The sequence below is a fragment of the Mytilus edulis genome, chromosome 10 (genome assembly GCF_963676685.1).
Source record: "Mytilus edulis chromosome 10, xbMytEdul2.2, whole genome shotgun sequence".
NCBI lineage: Eukaryota > Metazoa > Mollusca > Bivalvia > Mytilida > Mytilidae > Mytilus > Mytilus edulis.
In genome coordinates, this window is record NC_092353.1 from 58,521,225 (window position 1) to 58,530,428 (window position 9,204).

At 34.4% G+C, this 9,204-nt stretch overlaps 1 long non-coding RNA gene across 1 annotated transcript; it reads left to right on the forward strand.

The window, feature by feature from the left end:
• Positions 1–3,516: 3,516 nt before the first annotated feature.
• LOC139492508 (uncharacterized) lies at positions 3,517–8,844 on the forward strand. The gene is made up of 3 exons (XR_011656869.1): positions 3,517–3,767; positions 4,551–4,625; positions 8,355–8,844. It is a non-coding gene; the product is annotated as an uncharacterized lncRNA (long non-coding RNA).
• The last annotated feature ends 360 nt before the right edge of the window (positions 8,845–9,204 follow it).

Consider the following 9,204-nt stretch of genomic DNA (forward strand, 5'->3'; position numbering starts at 1 on the left):
CTGGCATATAGTCTTATATTTATTGAACTTACTTACTTACAATAAGGGATAAGCCAGCGAGTAAGTCAGCAAAGGGTTAGGGAAGTACCTTGGTATATAAAAAAGTCGAAATAAACAATTGCCGGCTGGCCAAGAGATTCTCCGCGTGGGGTATGATGCCAGAGGTAGAAGTAGGCATTGCCTTAAAAAAGGCACAGATCACTTAGGCCCAAGACCCGTGCGAGTTTGACAACAATGAATTAAAAGGGTAAGGTGGTACATGTACCTCTGTTTGCAACGAAGTCGAAATACACTTTAATAATTGCCGGCTGGCCAAACTAAAAGATTCTCCACGTAGGCCATTTTACCAGAGATAGAGGAGGGCATTGCCATACAAATTTCTTATAGCACTTATGCCCTAGACCCGTACGAGTTTGACAATAATGAATCAAAAGGGGGAGATGGTACCTCTGTTTACAACAAAGTCGAAATAAAGTATTGCCGGCTGGCCAAACTAAGAGGTTCTCCACGTAGGCCATTTTACCAGAGATAGATATGGTAATTGCCTTTAAAATGGCATATAACACTAGTTCCAAAGACCTGTACGATTTTGCCTGCAAGGGGTTAAAAATAAAAGGTGTTACCTTTGTTTACAACGAAGTCGAAACAAACCTCTACCTCTGGTATAATGATCCACGTAGAGAATCCCGGAGTTTGGCCTACCGGCTACAGTTATTTTGACTTTAATGTGAACAGAGGTACCACCTCCTCATTTTAGCTCTTTACTGACAAACTCGTACGGGTATATGTCATATAAGTGCTATAGGCTATTTTAAAGGCAATGACCACCTATACCTCTTGTAGCATGGCCCATGTGGTGAATCTCGTAGTTTGAACAGCCGGCAATATTTCATAACGACTTTGCGATATACTAGAATACCCTCCTTTCCTTTTGCTGGCATAAGTGTTATAAACCATTTTAAAGGCAAGGCCCACCTCTACCTCTGGTATCATGATAAACGTGGATAATCTTTTATTTTTGGCCATCCGGCAATAGTTTATTTCGACTTTGTTATATACCAGGGTACCCTCCTTACCCTTTGCTGACAAACTCGTACAGATCAATGGAATAAGAAGTATGGGCCATTTTAGATGCAATGTCCACCACTACCTTTGTTATAATGGCCTATGTGGAGAATTTCTTTTTTTGGCCAGCCGGCAATAATTCATTTCGACTTCGTTGTAAACATAGATACCACCTCCCCCTTTTAACACTTTGCTGAAGCACTGGTACGGGTCTACGGCATAAGTGGCCATTTTTGAGGCTAATGAGTATGGCCACTTCTACCTCTGGTATCATGGCCCATGTGGAGAATCTCTTCGTTTAGCCAGCCAGCAATAGTTTATTTCGACTTTGTGATATACTTAGGTACCCCCCTTACCCTTTGCTGATTAACTTACACGGGTCTGGAACATACGTGTTATGGCTATGTTAGAGGTAATGCCTACCTCATCCTCTGATATAATACCCCGCCTATAGAATCTCTTAGTTAGGCCAGTCGGCTTAATTTATATTTTCGTTGTAAAAAGAGGCATCGCATCCCCCCTTTAACCTTTTGCTGACAAACTCGTACAGGTCTAGGGCGTTAGTTTTATCAGCCATTTAAAAGGCAATGCACACATTTAACCTAGGATTAATGGCCAACTTGGAGAATCTCGTACTTAAGCAAGCCGGCAATAATTTATTTCGACTTCTTTGTAAACAGAGGTTCCAACTCCCTTTTAAACCCTTTGATGATACCGCGTACTTCTCTAGGGAATAAGTGATTTAGGCCATTTTAGAGGCAATGACAACCTCTACCTCTGGTATCATGGCCCACGCGGAGAATCTCTTAGCCATCCAGCAATAGTTTAGTTCGACTTTATTATATACTAGGGTACCAACCTTACACTTTGCTGACTAACTCGTACGGGTCTAGGTCATACGTGCTCATGGTCATTTATAGAGGCAATCCCTTCCTCTACCTCTCATATTATGGCCCGCATGGATAATTTCTTAGTTTAGCCAGCGGGCAACAGTTTATTACAACTTCGTTATATACCGGGCTAATTCATCCCCCTTTTAACTCATTGTTGACAAACTCGTTCGGGTCTATAGCATAAGTGCTTTGAGCCATTTTTAAGAGAATGACTACTCCAACATCTAGTATAAGGGCGCACCTAAAAATGTCTTAGTTTGGGCAGCCGTCACTATTTTTGGTGGACTGTGTGATATACTAGAGTATTCCCCTTACCCTCTTCTGACCAACTCGTACGGGTCGAGGACATAAGTGCCATGGCCCATGGACCATTTAAGAAGCACTGCCTACCTATACCTCTGGTATAATGGCCAACGTGGAGAATCTCTTAGTTTGAAGAGCTGGCAATAATGAGGTTTATTTTTACTTCGTGATATACCGGCGAAACTCATGCCCCTTTTAATTCGTTGCTGATAAACTCGTGTAGATCCAGGACATAAGTGCTATAAGCCATTTATAAGGGTTTGACTACCTCTTCTTATGGTATAATGGCCTACCTGGAGTATGTCTTAGTTTAGCCAGGTTTCAATAGTTGTTTTTTAGACTTAGGGATATACAAGAGTATTCCCCTTGCCCTCTGTTGACCAACACCTACGGGTCTAGGATATTAGTGCTTCGAGCCAATTTAGAGGTAATGCGATATATTGTAAAAGACATGAAATTTCATGTACAAATCATTTATAATGTGAGTATGGTCTGTATTTAACTCCTAAAAGGACATGGTATTTTAAAGTTCAAAATGAAACCTCCCAAAAATATACACATTTTATATCGGACATAAAGCAAAATTATCGGATAAAAAGCAAAACGGACAAAAAGCAACGGACAAAAAGCAAAAGTTTCGGACAAAAAGCAAAATAATCGGACAAAAGGCAAAACGGACAAAAAGCAACGGACAAAAAGCAAAAGTTTCGGACAAAAAGCAAAATAATCGGACAAAAGGCAAAACGGACAAAAAGCAACGGACAAAAAGCAAAAGTTTCGGACAAAAAGCAAAATTATCGGACAAAAAGCAAAAGCGGACAAAAAGCGAATTGCGGACAAAAAGCACCGTATCATACGGCCTTCGACAATGATATTCATTATTGTGTCCGGGACAGTTGCAGGCAAAAGTATCATCTTAGTGCAGGATTTTACCAGTTCGTTGAAGATCCATTGTTGGCCTTGGGTGTGTTTTGCTATTTCGTCGGGTTGTGTCCATTCTATATATTATTTTCAGTCGATGATATATAATAAACAAAAGAACCTTCTTATAAGACGTGTTGCATATGAATGTACATTTTTCAACGAGCCAACGTTCATCAATATTTTGATTACAAAACTTGAATCCAATTCAAACAAATAATAAGAAAATAAATAAAAACGGTAAGTTCCTTATCAAATGGCCAAACAAGAGTGGGAGAAGACTTGTACGAATGAACTTACAATTATTTCCCACAAACTGATAAGACATGACTCAGTAGTAACATTTACAAATGTCTCAGTTCACTTTGTTTTTGATATGTTCTCTATTTTTATCAACTGTACATTGTACAAATCAAAATAAAAAGAGACTTCTATTGAATGATCCCGATGTTGTTGCAAACAGATTCAATCAATTGGAACTTGAAATTCAGACTATGAAATCTGAAATACTATCAATGAAGACCGAATCACAACAAAAGACAACAAGGATTTATCAACTCGAAACGAAACTTCAAAGTTTATCAGGTATTTATGTCTAGAATTTTGATAGTATCATATTTATTTTAAAATTCAAATTAAAAAGAAAAAAAGAAAATCAATTTTTGAAACTATTTTAATTATTTCCCTAACACATATACCTTCAGTCAAGAGAAAACTCAAATTATATAAATAAAATGCGTCGAGACGGGTTTTTCCAAATTAATTATCGGCGCTCAAATAAAAAAGTGAGAGAGGCGATAAATTGGATACGAAGATTTTACGATCGTTAAAAAAAAAAAAAAAAAAAAAAAATAAATCAAAAACTTGTGCCAGTTGAACAAATTAAATTTACTGCATGTCAACACACAAGTGTTGATTACTAGTCTGGTATATTTTCATCTCAATACTTACTATTTTTAAACCTTAACACATAAAAATATTGAGAGATCGTGAATAATGATATATTGATTGGAACAATTGGCATCTAAGCTGCAGAAATCAAAGCACGACGATAAACATGTACAGCTAATTAGACTATTAATACATTTACTCTATAACATATCGGGCAAAAAAAAATGTCTACTTTGTTAACACTACTTAAAAAAAAGAGGTTAACATTTACGTCGATATCATCACAACCAAACACTAATTGAGATTTTACATTGAAGTGTTGTGCTATGAATTCTCATTTGCTTCTTATGTATCATGATTTTATTTCTCTGACGTGATGTGTTGACTTATGTTTTAATTTGATATAATAGTTAACACCAATTGGATTGCCTTCTTTTTGCATGGTCGTCATATTTATATAATTATGTTTGTTTTCAGAGTTTGCTGGGTCTGTCTATACTCGTTGGGGTCGGAAGGATTGTTCAGGAAATGAAACTGAACTTGTATACACAGGTAGTAGATGGACATACTCAATTATAACATGTTCCCCATTTTTTTACATTTTTATGTTTCTTTGTTTTGCTCTCACATCGTTATCAGTATAATGGTATTCTATATGACTGTCATACAATAAGAGAAATGGCTAACGATTAAACAAGGATTAACCCATAGTTTTATAAATAAGGAATTGCGTATATCGTGTCAGGAATATGACAGTTGTTTTTCATTCGTTCGATATGTGTGAGCCTGTAAGTTTGCAATAAGATAACGAATTTTCCGTTTTGATATATATATACGTATTCCTTGAAGTTCGGTATTTTAGTTATTTTTTTCTTTTGGAGTTCGATATTTTAGTGACATTTTCCGTGGAATTCGGTATTTTGGTTACTTTTCCTCGGAGTTCAGAATTTTAGTTATATTTTGAAGATGTAGGCTTCTCGTTAGAGTTATTATAGACCCAAACACTGCTGGTGGACTTTCGGCCCCCGATGTTATGCTATATGAAGAATCGAACATGACATTTTTTGTGTTCCTTTTTTTTTGGTTATATAGCTTTTTAATTGTTTTTAGTTGTCATTTGGTATTTTTTTGTCGTTTGGTTGGTCTCCCAATAATAGTAGACCTTATTTGACTTTAGATTGAAACACATACAACAAAAGGAACAAATAGCACATTCCTGACTTGCACAGGTATTTCCTTAAATAGAAAATTTGTCATTGTTTGACCTTGACACTTCGTTAATAGTTTCCGTGAAATTTGATACACTATGTTAAAATAAATTATTGCCCATTTAGTCTAATTTTTGGAGAGTGTTATTTATTTACAAAAACCATTGGAAAAATCGAGATTAAATAAAAATAAAAATTCGGAAATCGTATTTTCTACCAAAATATTCAAAAATCTTTATTAAAACTTAAAATTCATAACTTAAGCATGGTCTGCTTGAAATTTTGAAAGCCTCTGCAGATATTTAAATACTTGATTTTTATCTTCGAATTTATGTGCAGACTATACATTTACAGTACTGCAAAATAAATTTGAGTTCAAACTTGTGTATCGATTCTTTTGTTGACTTATCTAAATTTTCTTCTGTAAGTTATATTCTCAATATTGGTTTAAATGGTTTACATCTATAACGTCTTTCTTTTTAGCGTTGAGCTGCGTATTTGTATCACAAGAACGGTGTATATTTCTGCGAATTGTTAAAGTTTAAAAGAGTTTCCTGTATTGTTTGATTGGAATTCATTTATTGAATTATAGTAGACTTATAGTTGTTTCGGCCAGAATCACCTCTAAATTGTAGCCAACAAAAGACACAAATCAATAATAAAATTTAACAATATTTATTATACAAAAGTTTACAAGAAGTATTACACAATATTGGTGTCAACTTAACTCTCAAAATATGAGTCCAATCTTTTATCTTTTCTTTATCCTGATATTTTCTCGGGAACCCAATCAGAATTTTACGTCCAATAGGTCACAATCTAGTATGCTGTTGTTTGTAATATAAAAGTCTAAATCCAATTGCTGAGAATATGAATGTTTATCGATGTCTATGTCTGACAGATTAACTTTAGTGTCTGTATATAAAAAAGTTTTAACGGAAATCTCTAGAACACCGTAGAAGGGAAAGTCCTAGAAAACTGTAGAACGGAAGTTTCTAGAACAATGTAAGAAGTTTAAAAAACGCATCTTGTATTATGATCATTCTGGAATCGTTATAAGTCTTTAAATTGTTTTTTAAACAACTATCAGGCCACACAAAACAAAATAGGCCAACAAAAATAAATATAATGATTACAATATCATAACATAGTTTTGCTAAACGGTCTGGAAACTTTATAATTGAGGAGATACATAGAATCATATTCAAAACAGTGTGGCTGTGGCCATTGATTGAAGACCTCAGTTATCCATTTGACTGGGACAGATTATGTGAACGTTTGTCTGTAACGATCACTGCTCACTATATATTTGTTAAAGACACTGGAACTGTGGGGTCACCAAAGGTTCTCAACACCTAAATAAAGTAATTCGAAAAACTATTCAGGAATAATACGATGTTTTGATTGATATCAATAATATAAATTGAACCATAAAGGTTATACTGATTAGTTTTCGAATTATTTTATTATTAAAGGCGTTAAGTACCTTTGATGACCCCACAGTTTAAACTCTATAATAAGTAAGTAGTGAGCAGTGATCGTTACAGACAAACGTTCACATAATCTTTCCCAGTCAATGGTATAATTTAGGTCGTCAATCAATGGCCACAGCCACACTGTTTTGAAAATGATTCTATCTAAGGTCAATTTTACAATTAGTATGTAAAATCAGCACTTATCTAACTGTAGCTCTATACAAAGTGTCAACAAAAATAGCATTTTTCAGGAACACATATCCTCCCCAGTTTTTGTGTAACTTTATTTTTTACATGAAGTGAAAACTAACCATTTCCTTCCTTTGTTTTACAAGAAAGTAAAAGTTTGTCCAATAGCCCTTGAAATAAGAACAATAGAATACTTAATCAAGTATTTCATTTGAATCCATTTTGATTATTACTTCGTATTTTGATGCACGTACAATATTCACTCTTAAACATGTTAAGGTTGCACTACTATTTCTATATACAATGCAATAACTCATAGAAACAATATGTTCTCTTTACGACTAAAAAATTGAAAACAACACGACTAAAACTGTGCATCTTTTACTTTGAAGTTTCGGGGAAAAAAATTATAAAGTTTATATGCACTACTATTTTACTGAAAGGTATTGTGCGGCATATTAAAAAAAATATATGCCAAGTTCTTTTTAGAGTTTTAATTAATGATAAAATTCTGTACTTCTGTACCATTCCAAAATTCGCTGCAACCATGTGTACACATGTATATACTGGTAAAATTCCCAAATAATGGTTCTATGAGAAAGTTACGTAAAAAACAAAATATCTGATAATAGTATATATCGCCCCAAAAAGCATGGTTTGTGAACAGCTGTTTTTACTAAGTGCAATCTAAAGTGCAATCATGTCTATGATGATGTCACTGTGGTCTCTTTAAAATTTCATGTTGAAAAAGACATAATGCATAATATATCAAATTATGTATAGAACTTTTTGAAAAAATGAATATGAATCTTATGGGTTTTATACCCAAAAAAGTAAGATCGCAAAAAAACTGAACTCCTAGGAAAATTCAAAAAGGAAAGTCCCTTATCAAATGGCAAAATTAAGAGTACAAACACATTCAACGAATTGATAGCAACTGTCATATTCCTGACTAGATACAACCATATGATACAAATGATAATTAGGTACCGCTTGATATCAATTCGAGCTATTCACTTTTAATATAATAAGATTTTGATTTTCGAATTATGAAACCTACTTTTCAGTTCTTTTTCCGTTCAACTATTATTTTTGGGGATCAGCATCTGTTTTGATGTTATCAGTTATATAGTCCGCTAATTACCCCTTTGGATCCATAGAGGGCTAATAAAATACATATGGAATGAAGTTTTGAACGTAGGACTTTTCATGTCGCGTTTTGTAGAAAAATACCACAACAACACAATGAACAGTAGACGTGACGTTATGACCCCAAAAGGAAATATTTTAACCCATTATTTAATCTTTGTTCTATTTTGATTAGTCTTATCAATTATATTTAACTGACATGCAAATATTTCATAAACAAATATCTTTACACATCACTGTCTGTTTTGCATTTATTTAAGGAATTGCAGGTGGTGCTTGGTATGACTATTCCGGATCTGCAGTGAACACTCTTTGCCTCCCTCACAACCCTGATGTAATAAATGAAGATCTTAAAAAAAATCCTGTTTACAAGGATTTTTTATACGGGGCTGAATATCAAGATAATTACTTTGCCGAAAACTTGAATGGTAACGATGTTCCGTGTGCTGTATGCAGAGCAAAACATTCATCGTCTATTCTTATGATACCTGGAAAAACGACGTGTTCAGGATCATGGAAAATAGAATACAATGGACGGTTAGCTAGTGGGCATTATTACCATCATGCCGGGTCCCAGTATGTTTGCATGGATATGAGTCCTGAAGTTCTTGAAAAGGGATCCACTGACTATAACGGAAAGCTTTTTGTAGGTGTACAAGCCAAATGTGGATCACTTAGTTGTCCTCCATTTCATGATAATGTTATGGTTTCGTGTGTCGTTTGTTCTGGATAATATGTTTACACTCTATGGAATAATAACCATTCTAATGTCATTCTAATTAAACGAATAAAACAAATGTATTTTATCCCCTTTATCTGCCTGACAGTCACTTTATATGATAATAAGTGTTAACTTTTTGGAAAACTTTTCACATTCTTTGGATATTTCTTATGCACAGGAGCTATTTCTGAAATATCTGTATACCCATATTTTGACTATTTTATTTATTATGTGCTTCGTTCACGCATCATTGTAAATATAACGGAATTTGATGAGACTGTGAGCAAAGTGAGAGGTGTAGCGCGATAAAACCAGGTTTAATCCACCATTTTCTACATTTGAAAATGCCTGTGCCTAGTCAGGAATATGGCAGTTCTTGTCTATTTTTT